At 39.5% G+C, this 19,787-nt stretch overlaps 1 pseudogene; it reads left to right on the forward strand.

Annotated features, from left to right (window-relative positions):
• LOC132514045 (heat shock-related 70 kDa protein 2-like) overlaps window positions 1–19,787 on the forward strand; it is a 75,909-nt pseudogene that overhangs the window by 11,139 nt on the left and 44,983 nt on the right.

The raw sequence follows: 19,787 nt of genomic DNA on the forward strand, positions 1-19,787 counted from the left end.
TTGTGTTTTAGTATGGGAACTGGACAGTAAAAAAAAGTGAATAAACTTACACCATCAGATGATAGGAAGAAAAATAAAGCAAGGTTAGAGGGTAGAGAATGGGGGAGGAGGCTTTTAAAATGCGGTTTCTGAGGTGGTGACATTTGAGCAGAAACATGAATGAGGTAAGAGAGCAAACAATGTAGCGTGAACAGCCAGCAAGTCCAAGGTCCCGAGGCAGGAATAGCATTAAGATCTAAGACAATATGGATGTCAGTGTGAGTGGAGCTCAGTTAGGAAGGGAGAGGGTGGCAGGCAGTGACAGCAGAGATTAGATAGGGATCAGGCCATGACGGCCCTTACAGGCCATGGTAAGGACTTTGGGCTTTATTCAAAGTGAGATGGTTGCTAATAGAGAATTAAGAGCAAGGGAAGACCATTTCTAGGTTGTATTGTGAAAGGTGACCTTGGCCCCGCTGTGGATAACAGGCTGTAGAAGGGCAAGAGGAGTGGAAGCAGACAGGAGATGGTGGTAGTGACGTTGTCTAGAGAGGTCACGGTGGAGGCACTGAGATGTGGTTAGATTTGGGTGTATGCTGAAGGCAGAGGCAACATTGTTTGTTCCTGGATTAGATATGGGGTGTGCAAAAGGATGCTTCCAAGGTTTATGGATGGCCTGAGAAAATGGAAGAATGGAGCTGCCACTTACTCTGGGAAAGTCTTGTACACATCATGCCCCAAGGTGGGGGGCTGGCTTAGGTCATGAGAAATAGAGTTTAAAATGTGTGTAAGTAAAGGATGGGAAATGTGGCTGAAACAGATAGGTGGAAACTATCTCAAGTTGGGTCTTATAGATTAGGAGGATTTAAGTCTCAAAATAGCATAATAAATCCTTCATTTCAGAAGGCTTACTTTGACTGTCATGTAGAAATTCTTTTGGAGAGGTGGTAGAGGGGTCAATTAGGAGGACATAATAGTCCGCAGGAGAGATGGTGGAAGTGCTGGTAGTTGATTTAGAGAAAAAAGGATGAATTTGAGAGAAAGTCATGGATTCTTTCATACGTTAAATACTTTTGAGCACCTGTTTTCTAGGCATCATTCTTGGGGCTTGATGATATGCCAGTGAATGAAACATAATAATTTTGCCCTCATGAAACTTACATTGTAATGAGAGGAGAAAGACAATAAAATGAACAAGTAACGTATGAGGGAGTTAAGATAGTGATAAGTTCTGTGGAGAAAAACTGTAGCTGAGAAGGAGGACAGTGTAGGAGAGGGGTTGCAGTTCTAAATATGGAAAACACAGCAGGCTTCACTGAGAAATTGACATTTGAATAAAGATCAAAGGCTTTGATTTTGAATTTCTATAAATCCGTTTATTCCACAGATATTTGTTGAATGTATTCCGTGTCCCCAGACACTTTGTTAGGTACTGTCGTTCAGTAGAGCTTTATTTTTATTTTTCCATAACATCTGGAAGCATAAACAATGCAAATTATACTTTTAAAAGACCTTGATGATGTTTGCATTGCAACTGTCATGGCCCTTTGGGATGTTCGAAAGCTCTCACATATCCTTATGGAATGCTCCCACAGAACAAATGCCACTACTGGAAGAGCAGTTACAGGAACTCAGGGGAGGAATTAAAACATTTGGCCGCTGCAGTGAAAGACTGTTGCAAACTAAATAGGGGAATAAACTGAAGCTTAATCTGATGATACTGTTCTTTGAAAATGCCCGTATAATTGAAATAATGTAGGAAATGACTTTGTAAATTATAAAGCCACATCTCATCAGAGACCTTCCCTAACAACAATATCTAAAAAAAGCAGCAGCCCACAAACCCCACTCTCTCCCTTGCTTTTGTGCTTCATTTTTCTCCATATCACTTATCACCAGCTGACATATTATCTATTTCACTAAGGTATTTGGGTTTTTCTGTTTCTCTCTCCAACCAGAATGCAAGCTCCATGAGGTCAGGGATTTTCTGTTGTTCACTGCTGAATTCTCAACATTTAGTACAATGCCTGGCAGATACTGTAAACTTTTATTCTTAAAAAAAATTAAATTGTTAAACACATCGATTTTAAGCAAGAAGAAGAAGAGGAGGAGAGGAGAACATCTAAGAGGAAGAAGACTAGGAGGAGGATGTTACGAGCTCCCGACCCAGTAGAAGTTGGCACTGGTAATACACTTTGTGAGGTACATCTGTACAGTCGGGGCCGATCCCCTTTGGTCTGTTGTCATGTGTTTTGGGAATAGCTGGCCAGGTAGGGTGGCCAATCATTCCAGTTTCCCTGGACTGAGTCCCAGGGCACGGGACTTTCAGTGTTAAAACTGAGAACGTTTTGGGCAGCTCAGGAGGGTTGGTCACCCTCTGGTCATGCATATGGGTGCCATTTGAGAATGCAAATGTTACCAAGTTAGCACGATGTGGCCTTCATATTCCAGCTCTTCTACTCATTCATCTTATGCATTTGCTGTTCCTTTCCCACCATGAGGCCTCTATTTTAAACATCTAGGGAATAAAGATTGGGGCTAGCTGGTTTCTAATGGTTCTTCCAGCTCTAACAGTCTAGTTCTTATTGCCATACATAGGAATTGAAGCCATTATGCTGATCTACCACAGTGACCTCAACAACTGAGCTTGCTAGCCAACTGAATCCAAACATTTAATTTAAGAATTGAAATAACATCTCTTGCCACTGAGAAATGGCACCTACGTGTGTTTTTAAATTTTATTCCAGAACACATAGCACCCAATATTCATGTTATGTTCCAAATTCAAGTGATTTGTGTTGGAGCTGACTCCAGTAAGATTTCCCCAGTGCTTTTCATGTGGTCCTTGTTGCCCTTAGGCCGATGCGGGAAGTGGAGAGTAGGCTGTTATTTTAGTGACTCTGAGGAAAGACTTCTTTCTGCCCCAAATCTTCGCATATTTGTCCTTGGGGCCTTAAAGTCTGTTAATGATGGTATAAGGTGTATAAAGGAAATACATCTCTATGTATCATAACACATTCACATTCCCTCATTCAAAATAGAGTATAAGTGTCTGACATTACAATTTTTTCTCAGCATAGATAGGGGAGAACAGGAAGACAGAGGACTAAAAGCCCAGGAATGGGAAGAGTGCAAAGAACTTACCTTTGAATCGGAAAAGGCTATGGTATCAAACCACCATTTTGCCCAAGATATCCTCAGGGACCATGTGTCCCCAGATGCTTGTAACCCTCTCAGGGCTGGGTGCCTAGATTAGTCAAGTAGTATTTTTACAGTGACAACCTTCTATCTCATGCTCCTTATTTTTTTTTTGCTTTTTTCCACCTCAGACTGATTTACTACCTCAGCACTGACGACACAGACATTTACCTGACCTACAGTCCTCATGAGTTCTCTTAACTCTAATCAATTCCCAGATCATTCGCATCAAATTTGGGCTCGTACATAACTGCAGGTAATATTAGATGTCAGAATGGAGATAAAATATTTACTGTGGGTAGTAAATTTCCATGGAAAGAGTGAATTTTTGTCTGTCTTGCTTTCTTGCCCGCTTTTAGTCCAACTTCTACATGTACTTTGAAATACTCAGTCATACCTTTCTTTACCTTTCCTTCTGGCCCTGCAGTCTGTCTGGGTTTTGCTTCGATACCTCTTTTTAATCCATTTCCTCCCTTCAGTATCAAATTGCTTTGCTTATAGCCTTTTCTTAAATAACCCTCGTCTCATATTTTCAACCGCAATTTGGAGATACCATGTTTGGGATACCAGCCTTCAATTTGCCCTTATTTTTCCGAACGTAGTAGTTTTATGTTGGCAGACTATATAACTAAAGGTAACTGTAGTCACATACTCATCAGATTTCTCGTTTTGGCAGTGCCTCAGAGGCCATTTATTCCCAATTCCATATATGGTGCTTGAATACCTTTTGGTCCGTGCTTGAATATCTCAACTCATAGGAGCTCAACACTTTGGGAAGCAGCTTAGTGTAACACAGGACAGCTCCGTCTGTCAGAAATATCTGCCTTACTTCTGAACGATGTCTGTTTCCTAAGATGGACAGCTCATGGATTCTAGCTCTACCCAGAACAAATCTCTCCTGTCCACGTAATAGCCCTTTGGAGGGTTGAAGGGAACAGTGTCATTGTGTCCCACCTGAATCTTACCTTCTCCAAATTACATGGTCCTATTCCTTCCCAAGTTCTTCATATGACACAGTCACAAGTCCCTTCACCATCACTGATTCTCTTCTCTGGTCATGTTGCTGGTTATGGCACTCATTGCACAGATGCCTGCTAGAGCTCATGGAGAATACTTACACTGTTACCTCTTCGTTGCACAAATTTTGCTTCCACCACCTAAACTTGCAGTAACCTGGTTTGAAATTGATATTACACTAGTGATTCTCAAATGGTCACCCCTGGACCAGCCGCATCAATATCAGCTTCGCCCGGGAACTTGTTAGAATACGAATTCTCAGACTGGACCCCAGACGTATTGAATCAGAGACTGTAAGGGGGAAGCCCAGCAGACTGTTTTCACAAGCCCTCCTGGTGCTTCTGATGCATGCTCAAGTTTGGAAACTGCTGTACTCTTGACTGAGAGTCAACCCCCTAAATATCTCTTCCACGTGCTGCTTCTATGTCAGACTTCTGACATATTTGGCTTATGTTTGCCTAATTCTACTGCATTTCATTAGATTCATTCCACTGCCCCATTTTGTCCAATGCTTGTTGGATTCTGATTCTAGGAGTGACATCACCAAATGGTGACGTAGGTTCTTTCTGACTCTGCTCCCCTCACAAGAAGAACAACTAATCATGGACAAGACACCACTGAGAGAATTCTAGAATACAGGGGTGAGGCTGAAGCAGCCCCCTGTACCACACAGACCAGACAGATGGCATTAGGAGGGTAAGAGGGGCGGCTGCATGTGCACTGCATAGCCCTCCCCAGGCTGGCAGAGCACCAGACCCAGAGGGTTTGGAGTCTGTTCTGCAACATACTTGCTAACACTCACAAATGTGGCTTTCTGTCAACTGCAATTTCGATAAACTTGAATCAAATATTTATTTTTTAAAAGGTTTCATTTTTCTGTAGACAAAGCTATGTTCATAATTTTCCTCAGAGGAGAAAATATGTTTCTAAGTCACAGCAACTGACAGCTTCTGAGGGGGACTGTGTTCTAAGTAGGCTCTTGTGTGTTGATTTACTTGTGTGGAGAAACTCGAGCTTGAGGCAAGTACTGGAGAAACATGTTAATGGTTCAGAAAGGGGCAGCCCACGGTCCAGAATGGACCTCTAGTCCACGCAGTGAACAGGGAGCAGCTCTGTGGTTCTCCATCAACCCTGACTGCACTGTGGAATCACTTAGGGAGGTTTAGAAAATAGCGTCCCTAAGGATTGGATTCACTTGGTCTGGAGTCAAGCCTGGATATGGATTTTTAAAAAGTAGTTTCTGACAGGAGTCGAATGTGTAGCTGGGGTTGAGTGAGAAACACCGAGATAGAGATTTCTAGGGACTTCAGCATTTAGCTGAGTGAGATGGGAACCACGACAGAGTTTTGAGCAATGGAGTGGCGTGACCTGACTCACGGGATGATAGAGTAACTGGTTTCCCTGCTGAGAAGAGGATAAGATGTGTGACGCAAAAGAGATGCAGACAAAGTGCTCTGAGCATTCACAGAAATGAGAGCTCACTGCTCGGGGCTGATTAGGGTGTCTTCATAGAGGAGTAGGCTGTGAAGTAGATTTTGAAGCCTGGCAAAGTAGACACGTGAGAGAAATTCCAAGCATGTGAAACAGCATGAACAATGTGGGAATATTTGCAGAATGGCAAGGACTCATGGCTAGTAACACTGTAAGTCCGATACAAGAAGACAGGTGCGTTGGGGCTATATCTTTGTAGGTCTTAAGTGCCAGGCTCAGTGTTTTAAAGTTTTTACTACAGGCTAAAAAAAAAAAGCGGTTGAGAGCTTTTGAGCAGGAAAAGGACACTATGGAAGCTGTTTGACTATTTCCTCCCAGCTATCTCCCCCACATCCAATTGCTTATTAAAAATCACGATTGTGGGCTTCCCTGGTGGCGCAGTGGTTAAGAATCCGCCTGCCAATGCAGGGGACATGGGTTCGAGCCCTGGTCCGGGAAGATCCCACATGCCGTGGAGCAACTAAGCCTGTGCACCACAACTACTGAAGCCCATGCGCCACAATTACTGAAGCCCGTGCACCTAGAGCCCGTGCTCTGCAACAAGGGAAGCCACCGCAGTGAGAAGCCCGCGCACCGCAACGAAGAGTAGCCCCCGCTCACCACGACTAGAGAAAGCCCGCACACAGCAACAAAGACCCAACACAGCCAAAAATAAAAAAATGTAAATAAATAAATTTATTTTTAAAAATCTAAAAAAAAATCACGATTGTATCTCTGACATTTCTCCCAAATTCATCCTCTCTTGTTCATGACTACTATCACACCTTCTTGGCTGAAGTCCCCGTTCTCTAAATGGACAGTGGCAACAGTCTCCTCACTGGCATGCCTACGTATGCTATGGCTTCTAGCTAATCTATGCTGCCTACAGTATACTTTTAAAGCGTAAGTTTGGAACATGTTATTTGATTTCTTAAAATTTGTCACTGGCTTCCTACTCTCCTGACTGTTGCCCTTCTTAAATGGTGTAACTGAGACATTTCTCCCAATGAAAGAGTATGGACACATACTCCCATGAGTTCAGTGGTTGGAAAGGCCTGCTTATCTAAGTGTGAATTTTCTTTGAAGTTTCAAGATTTATCTTTGCGATGTGTGTAGATGTCTGCACTCTACTTTATATGTCAATTGAATATAAGCATTTTCCTTATACTCTTCGTATAAAATTGATATTTCTGCAAGACACATCAAATTTGCACATGAGCTTCAAATATACCACTGCACTGTCTTCCTTTTGTATCTCATTGCATTCAAGACTCTTTCATTGGTTCTAAGATTCTTCACCAGCTTTTCTCCTGTCCCCCAACACACACACACACACACACACACACACACACACACACACACACACACACACACACACACACACACACACACACACACACACACCCTAACCTTCCTTTTCTCTTTACCTTACCAGCCACACAGAAATTCTTAGTTGCGTTGTATCACAAGAACTCCCTCATGTTGCTATACTTTTCAAAACCATTATTTTCAACGGCTCCATGATATTTCATTGGCCATCCTCTACTGTTGAACATTTAGGTCTTTACAATTTAGAGAGGTTCTAAATTATCTTCACGTGTGTGTGTGTGTGTGTGTGTGTGTATGATAAATTTGCAGAAATGCAATTACTAGGTCAAAAGCAATAAAGAACTTTGTGATTATTCATACTTATTTCCAAATTGCTTTCCAAAAGTAATGTAAAAGAGTACTGGCTTCTCTGCCCCTTACTCTTCTCAAAGTTCTTACTAGTACTGTGGATTAGCATATAAATTGACAGATCATAAGGGCTTCCCTGGCGGTCCAGTGGTTAGGACTCCATGCTTTCACTGCCAAGGGCCTGTGTTCAATCCCTGGGCAGGGAACTAAGATCCTGCAAGCCATACAGCCAGCCAAAAAATAATAACAATAACAGATCATAGCTTGTATCTCATCTTTGTTTTAGTGTATTTTCTGATTCTTTAGGTCATAATATATGTTTGTTTGGTATTTGCTTTTTGCTTTTTAGAAGTTGTTTAATTTCCTTTGCCCATGAGGCAGAGTAAAATGTGCGACCCAAAGTGTGCCATTTTGCCATGTGGATTGTTTTGAGTTGAAGACAATTAAGACCCAGCAGACTCAGGAACAGCTCTTTTTTTAAAAAAAAAATTTTTTTTTAATTTGTTTTCTGTTTTTTTTTTTAAATTTTTATTGGAGTATAGTTGCTTTACAATGTTGTGTTAGTTTCTACTGTACAGCAAAGTGAATCAGCAATAGATATACATATATCCCCTCTTTTTTTGGATTTCCTTCCCATTTAGGTCACCGCAGAGCACTGAGTAGAGTTCCCTGTGCTATACAGTAGGTTCTCATTAGTTATCTATTTTATACATGGTATCAATAGTGTATATATGTCAATCCCAATCTCCCAATTCATCCCACCACCTGCTTCCCCCATGGTGTCCGTACGTTTGTTCTCTACGTCTGTGTCTTTATTTCTGCCTTGTAAATAAGATTGTGTATACCAATTTTTTCAGATTCCACATATATGCATTAATATATGATATTTGTTCTTCTCTTTCTGACTGACTTCACTCTGTATGACAGTCTCTAGGCCCATCCACATCTCTACAAATGACCTAATTTCATTCCTTTTTATGGCTGAGTAATATTCCACTGCAAAAGCTCTTTACCTCTCCCTTAATTGCCTAAAAGAATTTAGATAGAGGGCCCGTACCAGGAAGATAGCAAGTATCAATGATAACAGTTAATATCAGAAAGACTTATCTGCATGGAATGGAAACATCTGTTTACCAGCCTCAGTTGCCTGACTCTTTGGGTCTCCTGTCTTTGGGGATCCCATAAGTACAAAACTTGTTTTTCTCTAGTTAAGCTGTTTTATGTCAATTTGATTATTAGAACAGCCAGAGATCCTATAATGGAAGAATGGAAAACTTTTCCTGTCCTACAGTTTTGGTGCCCAATGTGGGGCTCTACACTGGCTGGACGCTGCTCACTTTGGGGCTGCTGCAGCTGAGAGATCCTGGGACTGCTGACAGGAACCAACAGAAGGTAAGAATTCTTACCATGACAGTCTCTTGGATCTCTGCCTGCATGGTCTGGAGGAAGTGAGACTGGTAAGAGTCCTTTTCTCTCTCTAAATTTAGATTAGCAGGAGAAGATATTTGTGTGAACTAGTTTCTTAGGTATAGCAACTCTGGTAAAGATTTGTTATGAGTCCTCTTGTTTTCTGTTGTTCCCTTTCCTCCCAGAGAAAGTCTTTGTTTTCCTTTGTCTCTGTCTTTTGTGACATTTGTCATACCGTAGGGTAGAACACAGGCATAGGTCCTATAAGCCTGTTGTTCAAGCTGGCCTCAGAAATTGGTAAGTTCATGCTTCCCACCAGATCGACATCTGTTTAGACAAACTTTGGAGTAGATGCCCTGTGTAAAACCAGATGAGATTTTCCTTTCACCTTGTTCTGTGTCCTGAGAGCTTGGCCTTATGACGAGTAAGAATATTGTCTCTGCTTTCCACCAGCCAGAAGATGCAAGTACCAACTTCCATTTTGATGGCCAGTCGAATCCACTGGGATTCTGAGATGCGAAGTCACACAGCATTCTCTTTGTTCGGCTGTGTCAGCTGTCAGGAGAACTTGTCGTAAGGGGTCCTGGTCCACAGGGGACCTTTGTTGTCTCAACCTTCATTGCCTTGTAGTGCTGGAAAAGTCCCATTCCAGTAGCACCCACCGAATGTCACAGATTAGTGGGTCTGTGATTGGGGGTGTCTCACATTCTCATGGGCAGCTGCAGACACTGCACTACACCATTCTTAGCACGTGACAAAAGTCTTTGCTTTCTTAGGCTAACCTGGGAATGAACTTTCTGGATCTTGTGAGGGCTGTATCTTTTGTACTTTCCTTTGAGATGCCTCTTGGGTCCATGTTAAGCCATATAGAGGCTTATTGATTTGAGTCACTATTGAGATTAATATAAGATCCTAGTTGTCAATGGCCAGACTACGGGTGCCTTGAATTGGCTGTATTTGAAAGAAAACAGTTTTTAGAGAGCTCTCATCCTAAGTATCTTATTTGTACCTATGGAAAGGCTGAATTAAAAAGTGGACACATGGGGCTTCCCTGGTGGCGCAGTGGTTGAGAGTCCACTTGCCGATGCAGGGGACACGGGTTCGTGCCCCGGTCTGGGAAGATCCCACATGCCACGGAGCGGCTGGGCCCGTGAGCCATGGCCGCTGAGCCTGCGCGTCCGGAGCCTGTGCTCGGCAACGGGAGAGGCCACAGCAGTGAGAGGCCCGCGTACCGGAAAAAAAAAAAAAAAAGTGGACACAGGAATATAATGGCTGGTCTTAGGGACTCCGTTAATAAGATGAAAGAACAGAAATTAGAACAAAAACTAAAGTCCACGTCCAATGCATATCGTCCTTCTTAAAATCCAGCCCCATCTCCTCAGCAAATTCCCTTAGCTCCCAGACTCCTCCACCTTCCCCAGAAGATCCCTTAAAAACCCAGCTGCCTGTTTTAGCTTCCCTTTCCCTACAGGATTTACAGAGAGCACTCCAGCCTAATCTCTAGGCCCAGGGTATACAGTTTACGCATGTAAAGGGTGAAAGCCATTAAGTAAATTTAGCAAAAACATGGGGATGGACAGTAAGACTCACTTTCTCTGCCAGCTTCAGGCCTTCCTGTGCAATGTTCTTTGTGGATGTATCCTGGATTCCCTACGACAAAGAATTCACCTCCTCTGGACAGCAATAGATCTTTTAAATTGTACAGCCCTTTTACCTCCACTTTTAGACGATCCTACCAAATTTAGAGAGGAATTAGAAATATTAGTGGCCATTCACAACCCCACTCATAAGGACCTTAATTGGCTGCTGAAGGATATTTTTCCCAACCATAATTACACTGTAGTTAACAGACAAGCCAGATGGCTTCCTGGGGGAAAACATCTCTCACAGAGGAAACCGATGACCAGAAATTCTCCCAGGCCCTCCTACAAATGATCAGGAAAGGAATCAGCTGGAAACCAATATTCAGGGGCTTATAGGAGCAATAGTAAATACTTCCCCTCATCTAAGGTGGATTGGTCTAAGGTTAAATCGTACACGCAGAAAGAAAGACAGCATCCAAAGGCCTTTGTTGAATGCTTATATAGACTTTTCAATGCATACTGCATTAAACCCCAAAGTTCCAGAACATAGAAATTTTTCCATTTCTGCCTTAGTAGGAAATTTTCTCCCTGAAATAAAAAGACAAATTCAAAATAGTATAGTTGGGTGGGCTAGTCAACCTCTAAGTATTATAATGGAAGCAGCTGCCCAATTCTTTGAAGGTAGCTTGCAGAAATGAAGGAGGAAAAAAGGAGTTAAAATCAACAATTCTTGGTTTGCAATTTGAATCTTTAGAGGAACAAAAGCATAACTCTGAGAGGAACTCAAAGACCCCCTCAGATCCTTTCCTATTTGCCTCCAGACATTTGCAGATGTAAAAAATCAGGACATTGGAAGTGCAATTGTTGTGCATGTAAGAAAAAGAAAGAAAAATTTAAACAGTAATTACCCTAGACTTCTGATAGTGGACCAATATACCCCCAAAACGCCTAGGAGAAAACGTGTATTCTTTCTTTGTCCCTTGAAGGTGTAAATCTTACCATGTCTTTGAAATATAAACACCCCAGGCGATATCTAAAACACTGCCCACACTTAACCTGAGACTGAAAAAAAAACGAAAGAGAAGCTTTTTAAAATACAAACTGCTATAAAGGCTCCCTTGCCCAAATCTAGTCCACAGACTCCATAAGATTACTTGTCAAAGGCAAATACAAATCCTAAAAGTCTTCTCTACAAATTGTAAAACGCTTTAGCAATTTGAGCTGGTAAACTTAACCTATTCCAACTGCCAGAAACATAATTTGGATCTAATTGTGGTTTATAAACTAGTGAGTTTTGTATTATTGTACCTGATTCATGGCTAAAATTTTGGAATGGAAGCTATAGGGTCTCTGTGTCTATCTGTGTGTTTACATGTCTACGGATGTATGTTACATGTATGTGATATTTTACTACCTGTGGAAGGTATTCTCAAAATTAATTGGTAAGAGATTGCTACTTAATTGGCTTAACAATAAGCACTTATGAATTAAGTATTCCTAAATCTCAGAAATATAGAAACTAACCCAAATATTTTTCAACTTCATGTAGTATAATCTTTGGTAAATAAAAGCTAGTTTAAGTTTGGTTTAATTAACATAGGTATGCCTCCAGAGTTATCAGCATTAAATATGCAGATAAACAACTTTTATTCTACCTGAGTTTACTAGTGAAATAAGTTTATGTTATCTGTATTATAAAATTTGTCTGCAAGAACGGTAGCTTGGGATGATTGCTCACTTTGACTAGTGTCTAATAAAGTTTTCATGGGTAGTCTAAACATAAATGTAGGGAGGAAGTGATTTTAATAGATGTAAGTGGGATGAGAGTTTTTAGGTGAACTTTTCAACAATAATTATGTTTTCTGATACGTTTACTTAGTTTCTCAAATCTCTTTGGTAACTTACACCCTTAGAGTTTTTCTAAGTTAAGCTAAATGATGGAAATTCATTGAATTTAGATCACTTCCTAATAAGATAAAATGCAGAAACATTCATTACTGAACATAGGTTTATCTACTTTTGGTTTCTTATTACATTATCACAGAGAAACTAAATATATTTGGGTCTCATAGTAAACATGTGTTATGCCACATTGAAAATTTGTACTATGAGGAAGTGTATGCTTCTAGAAATTATGAAACTTAGTCACAGAACTTGCCAATATAAAGAATGCTGGTATAACAGGCAGTTCACAATTGCTTACTTCTTACTTTTCACCAGAAATTAAGGTTTCTAAGGTTTAAAAATTCTAATTCAAAATTTAATTAATGTGTATAATTAAAACGACTAGAAATAATAGTGGAAACAAGTTTGTATATGAGGAAGGTAGGATGGTTTTTTTTGTTTTTTTTGCGGTACGCGGGCCTCTCACTGTTGTGGCCTGTCCCGTTGCGGAGCACAGGCTCCGGACGCACAGGCTCAGCGGCCATGGCTCACGGGCCCAGCCGCTCCGCGGCATGTGGGATCTTCCCGGACCGGGGCACGAACCCATGTCCCCTGCATTGGCAGGCGGACTCTCAACCACTGCACCACCAGGGAAGCCCGGTAGGATGTATTTTTGACTAAGAAGGTGTGAGGTATGGCGATGTATTTTTGTTAAGGGAAAATGAAGTTAATTTGTCCTAATGTAAAACTGGTAATTTCAGAGTGGGAAAGAGGATAATAAAGGACAAAATTGTATAGAAAGTTGGGAAGAGAGAGAAAAAGAGAGAATTCTACCTGTGTAGTCAAGTTGGCTAAAACTGAATTGCTATTATAAGGGTTTTTTAAATAAGCTTTAATATCAATAGTGTGCTTATGTAATTTTCCTTCATATACTAATAGGACAAGGGTATTTTTTTACTACTGGTCTGCTTTTGATAAGAGATTATAAAAGATTGTTTTTACCTTTTAAGTAATCTACCTAGAAAACAGAGATTCTGTGTTTTATCAAAATAATTTTCTGTGTTTCATGTTGCCCTTTTCAGATCTTTGATTACCTAAGAAAACTGAGCCTTCTCTATTAAGAGCTAAAGTTGTTATATATATATATATATATATATATATATATATATATATGACTATATAACTTTCTGTATTTGCCTGCAAAATCTTTAATTTTCACTTTGGTTAACTGGATAACTATATATTGTTTCACAGTAACTATGATCCTGTCTAATCAAGTGTTTTAAAACCTTTTTGATATTTTTGACAAACTTCCCCAAACTCAAATTCTAAATGGAGTCTTTTTTACCTCGAAGTGACTTTGGGTTTTTGCAGAGGGCCCCTGGAACGTCTCAAAAGATTTGTTCTCTCTCTTTATTAAAGAATAGAGACGTTATGCTAATTAGGCTTATTTGGTGTATTAAATTACATGGGAATCATTGTCAAACAAGTGATGATAAATCTTCTTAAGTTATATTGTATGAGTGAATGTTGTTAATACAACTGTTCTCAAAATTGTATGAAATTCCTAAAAATCTGATATGTCCTGGTATGTTATCACTTGTAATTCTAGTTATTATCTTAAAACGTTTTGTATCATAGAAATAACCAAATTTCCTTGTCAGTCGCATTATAATGAACTCTCATCTGATCTTTAACCATTGCCATTTAAAAACCTTATGTCGGGGCTTCCCTGGTGGCGCAGTGGTTGAGAGTCCACCTGCTGATGCGGGGGACGCGGGTTCGTGTCCCGGTCCGGGAAGATCCCACATGCCGCGGAGCGGCTGGGCCCGTGAGCCATGGCCGCTGAGCCTGCGCGTCCGGAGCCTGTGCTCCGCAACGGGAGAGGCCACAGCAGTGAGAGGCCCGTGTACCGCAAAATAAATAAATAAATAAATAAATAAATAAATAAAAACCTTATGTCATTTACAGACAGTTATTATTTTACACTGGTGCTTTTGCAAAAGTATTCCTGCAAAAGAGTTTCATTTTCAGACAAATTCATGGAAAGGACTCTGACAAGTACTCTGAAATACAGTATTCTGATGACTTTCTGATCATACCACTGAATTTGGTAAGAAATTACAGAACTCTAATGAAAAAAAAATGATGGCTTCATAAAACTGCTAACAAAAGATCAAGATCAATACGAGTTAATTATATGGAACTGAATGAACTGATTATAATTTTTATGACTTTTTATTTAAAACATCGTTGGTTCTTTAATGTTTTGTTTTGGTTTTTGTTTTCCAGATGAAGGAAATATTTCCTCTTAAGCTATCTATAACTTACAGCAATTTAGTGAAATGTATCTTTGTGAACAAAGGTAAAATGTTTATCTTTTTCTCCCTACCTGATCCCTCCAGAATTTGGAAACTCATAATGAGTCTTTTATTTTCATGGCAATACAGTTATTTGCATAAGTTCAATAAGAATCTGTTCTCCTTATGACAGGATACAATTGGAAACATTGGTTATATTACCAAGGATTTGACTGGAATAGCGTATTTGAGAGGGATATGCATAGGCTCACATATGACCTGACAGCTTTAAGGAACTAAGATTGACTTTATGGAGCCAATAAAGCCTTTTGGAAAAATCAGGCCTGGGAACTTGCTACAGGGTTCCCAGCAGCCTTACCAGGTTAGTAAGTAAGGTCACTTCCTGCAAGCCCAGGAACCTCAGGATATTCCGGGGACCTTGTGAAGAGAGGAGTTAACCCAAACTTATAGGTATTTCAGGCCTTAAGTGTGATGGTGAGTGCTTGGTTTGGCTTCCTAGCCTGAGATGATTTTAAGAGTTCAATATGAGATTCCTTATGAAAAGCTCTAGCAAAGCAGATTTAAAAGAGTCTATAAGGTTAAACACTATTATTGCTGTACTTATGTAAATAATCTGGACAACTTTATTAAAACTAGACTTAATTTGCAAGCAAAATTAGTCTTATTGTGGCTATCTTTGATAGAAATGGGAGTAATTGTAGAGAGAAACATCTTCCTCCCCTTCGAAGCTCCAGATACCTACCCCCTTCTCCTTAGCTCAGAATAGCATCTAAGCCTCAACTGCGTGTCTTCAGGTCTCATGTCTTTGGGAATCCCATACATATAAAGTTAAATTTGTTTTTCTCCTGTTAATTTGTCTTATGTCAATTTAATTATTAGACCAGCCAAAGAACCTAGAGGGGTTTTCCGCCCCTCTATCACTTATCTACTTGGGTCTTTAATGGTTTGGATAATCTCTCTATATATATTTAGGATATTAATCCTTTGCTCTTCGATTTTATAGACTTGTGCATTTGGCCAAAAGAAGTAGCAAAGCTCTAGTCCGTACTTAGAAATGCCAAACATTACAGTTTCCTAGGGACAGTACTTCTGGGAAAATGGTACTGGTGGGAATGTCTGGTGGTTGGTATATTTTCAGAAACCATACTGTAATTTCACACACAAAAATATTTCTCACTGCAGAGTAGGTTGGTATCAAAATCTGAGCTCACCTTATGTTTAATTTATCATTGTTCCTCCACTGTTCTCTAAGCAATGCAAATTTACTCATAATACTATTCTCAAGACTGCTTCTAGCTTGACTACTTTTTCCAAATGAATAACACTAACTCACCCAAACTGTTGAGGTATTTGGGTATTTGTGAACAAAGACCATGTGGTGTACAATTACTCATATGTGTTTTCTGTTCATTCATTAGGATAATGATTATGAATAATGTTTTCGCCCAAAATAGGTTTTTATAAGATTCTCAGAAAGTCATCTTCCATCATTAATTTATGGTTCAGTTTAAGTTAAAAAGTATAATCATAATATCTTTGATTACTAAAGTCACAATAGTATTCCCTTTGGAACAAACACCACAGCATCACTAGACCTGTTGATATACCTTTCTGGAGCCCATAGAAAACTCTTGTCTCCAGGGAGCATGGAGGTAGAGGTGGGAGATATTTCAATTTTTCTCTCGAGTTGGGCATGTTCTTTTGCTTTGTAGTTGTCTGACATGCAGTTATATCTCAAATTCCCGCCTCTACCTCCCATGCCAACCTAGACAGAATTGGAAATCGTGGTGACTGTGGTTGCAGTGGTGGTGGCTGGGCATAAAAGAGGCTGTTCATCCTCTCAGAGACAATTGTAGTGATGGATCTAGATTCCCCTACCCTGCTTTTACATCCCTTAGAACATTTTTACTGGAAATCCAATAGGAAGTGGAAGGGATTAGATTATCATCACAAATCCTCATGGAAGTTTCACTTTAGAGGGAAGTTTAATTTCTGTAAGATTTACGTGGACAGAAACTGCCACAACCCAATCGATCGTATTTCTGAGGACAATTTCCACTACATTTTTTCTAGTTTAGAACATTAGAATATGGTTATTTTTTTAAATTATGAAAGCAGTAAATGCTTATAAAAATTTTAGCATTTCTAAAATGCTAAAAGGTATAAAGAGATCATCCGTAACTCTGTGCTCCAAAAGAATATTATTAGCATCTTGGTAAATTTGATTCATGCCACAAATATTTAATGGAACACCTGCCGTGTGCCAGGAACTGATTGGGCAATGGAGGTAGATCAAGGAATAAAACAAACAGAACCCCTGCTCTCCCGGAGCTTACATTTTAGAAGGGGAGAAAAACAATTATTAAATAAAATAAATGAATAAATAAAATAATGGCAAGTAATAGTAAGCATTGTGAAGAAAAATGTACAATGTAAGGGCAATAAAGAGTGGTGTTGATACAATTATAAATAAACAGACGGGGAGTCTAAGGACATGGTATTTGGTATTGGAGCTGGATGAAAAGAAGGATGCAGCTCTGTGAAGATCAGAGGGAAAAGCATTCCAGGGAAATGGATTGCAAACCCTAGTGAGGTCAAGGTAGCTGCAGCACTGAGAGACAGAGGATGGTGGAGAAATAGGCCAAAAAACGTTTTTATCTCATTGTAAAAGTGATAGGAAGACATTATAGTGTGTTAATCAGGGGAGAAAAGTGACCTGATTTATACTTAAGGAGATAGAATTGAGTGACATATAAGATGCCATCATGCTGGAACTCTCCGGAGTTGGATCTCCTGTTTGCTGGATCCCATCTTTTTCTTTTTTGGTCTCCTCCCTTATTTTGGTGTAGCAAATTTTCCATAGCTTTACTTTTTAAGGTGAAAGGAAGTTAAATTTGAAGGCACTGCTTATCTGAAAATATATTTACTTTCCTCACACTGTTGATTGATATTTTTTCTCGATGGAGAATTCTAAGTTAATATCATTTTCTGTCATTTCAAAGGCATTGCTCCATTATCAATTAGCTTCCAATAATGCTGTCGAGAAGTTTGATGGCACTATAATTCCAGATTCTTTGTATGTAACTTACTGTTCCAACCCCTCTGTAAACTTTCAGACTTTTCTCTTTATCCCTGGAATTCTGAAATTTCATGCTCTGCCTTGGTATGGTGGCTTTATCATTCAGTGTGCTGGAGAAATGGCAGAACTCTACAAATTATAATCTCTTGTCTTTCAGTTCTAGGAATTGTTATTGTATTTTTAAAATATGTCTGGCCTGCCTCTTTTTTTCTTCCTCCCTCCCTTTCTTTTCTCCCTCTGTCCTTCCCTCCTTCTCTCTCTCTGTAACTCATTATAATTTGGATATCTTAAATTGTTTCTCTAATTTACTTATCTTTTTTTTTTTGTCTACTATGTTCCCGATCTTTGTTTTAAGCTCCATTTTCTGCATGATATACTGATCCTTTTTTTTAAATTTATTTTTATTTCTTTATTTTCTTTATATTTTTGGCTGCATCGGGTCTTAGTTGCAGTGTGCAGGATCTTTCATTGCTGCACACAGGCTTCTCTAGTTGTGGTGTGTGGGTTTTCTCTCTCTGGCTGTGGCACGCAGGCTCCAGGGCATGTGGGCTCTGTAGTTTGTGGGACGCGGGCTCTGTCGTTGAGGCATGCGGGCTCAGTAGTTGTGGCATGCGGGCTTAGTTGCCCCGCAGCATGTGGGATCTTAGTTCCCCAACCAGGGATCGAACCCTCATGCCCTGCATTGGAAGGTGGATTCTTTACCACTGGACCACCAGGGAAGTCCCAATATACTGATCCTTATTGCCCAGTTTCTACCAAGTTTTTAAAAAATTTGGAATCATATTTTTGTTTTCTAAGACCATTTTCTTTTGGGGGGCAATATTTCTTTTTTAATATTATCTTGCCTAATTTTATAGATTTAATATTTTATCTTATTTATCTGAGATTGTTAATGATGAGTTTTGCTCCTTAAATTATTTCTCTTTCTTCTTTGTTTTTTCTTATATTAACTTATTAAGGTATCTATCTTGCCTTTGGAGAATTTTCTCAAATGTCTGTTGTCCTTTGGCCGTCTGCATATTTGAGAGTCAGGCGATAAAAATATATTTGGAAATTCTGAGCAAATACATTGTGCTATTCACTGGTAGACTTCAGTGTGGTAGATGCCCACATGTCAGGACCTGTAAGTCATTTATCCAGAAATGGATATTCTAATCTTCCCCCTTGGGATCTAGCCTAGAATCTGAGAACTGTGCTGGTGGAGGGAGATCAGATATATATATTTATCTATGTTTTCTTATGTTCCTTAATGACTTGATGCTTTATGTATAACTCTTTAATCCATTTAGACTCTATGATAATATAACGTATCATACATATCATAACATAATCTAATCTAATCTAACCTAACATAATATAAATCAGTTTCCATATATGTATAGTCTAGTGGCCTCAGACATAGAGCCTGTGTTTGAATCTTGGCTCTGCCACTCACTAATCACATGACCTTTGGCAAGTTACCTATTCTCTCTTTGTGTCAATTTCCTCTCTGTAAAATGAGGATAATAATAGAATCTATTAGGTAAGGTTGTTGTGAGTATTATAATGCGTTAATACATGTAAAAAACTTAGAACAGTTCCTGGCATACAATAAGCACTATCTAATGATTAGTTATCATTATTAATTACTTTGTATCAGTATCAGAGTGTTGTAATATTACAATCATAGTGTTTTAAAACTTGTGGAAGAAGAATTAGGCTTTTCTCTGTGGCCTCATTGATAAGACTACAACTAAACAAAGGAAATTTTGAGGAGATGAATTTTTATCAAAATAAGGAAAAGAAGGGCTTTTCCAAACATTCTAAGTGCCCAAAGATGGAATAGACCATATCAAGATTTAATGAGTTTCCTGTCAATGGAAATGTTCAAGAGAATGTTTGTGAGCACTTTTGTGGCACTGTTAGAAGGCATTCCTGGTAATAAAAGACTAAATGCATTGAATGAACATTGAAGCACTTTTTAAAATGTGATATTTTACAATCCCAACACTGTAATCAGAGAACATGAATGCATCAGAAAGGCAGAAAAATCGGTGTCAACTTGACCCTAGTTTTTAATGACTCTACAATTTCGACCAGGCAAAAATAGAAGGTCTTTGTTAAACTGTGATGGGGTATTGTATAGAACAGAATTGAAATCACATGCCTACAAAGTAAGAATTACGGGAAAGC

Source organism: Lagenorhynchus albirostris, chromosome X, assembly GCF_949774975.1.
Source record: "Lagenorhynchus albirostris chromosome X, mLagAlb1.1, whole genome shotgun sequence".
In the NCBI taxonomy this organism is placed as follows: domain Eukaryota; kingdom Metazoa; phylum Chordata; class Mammalia; order Artiodactyla; family Delphinidae; genus Lagenorhynchus; species Lagenorhynchus albirostris.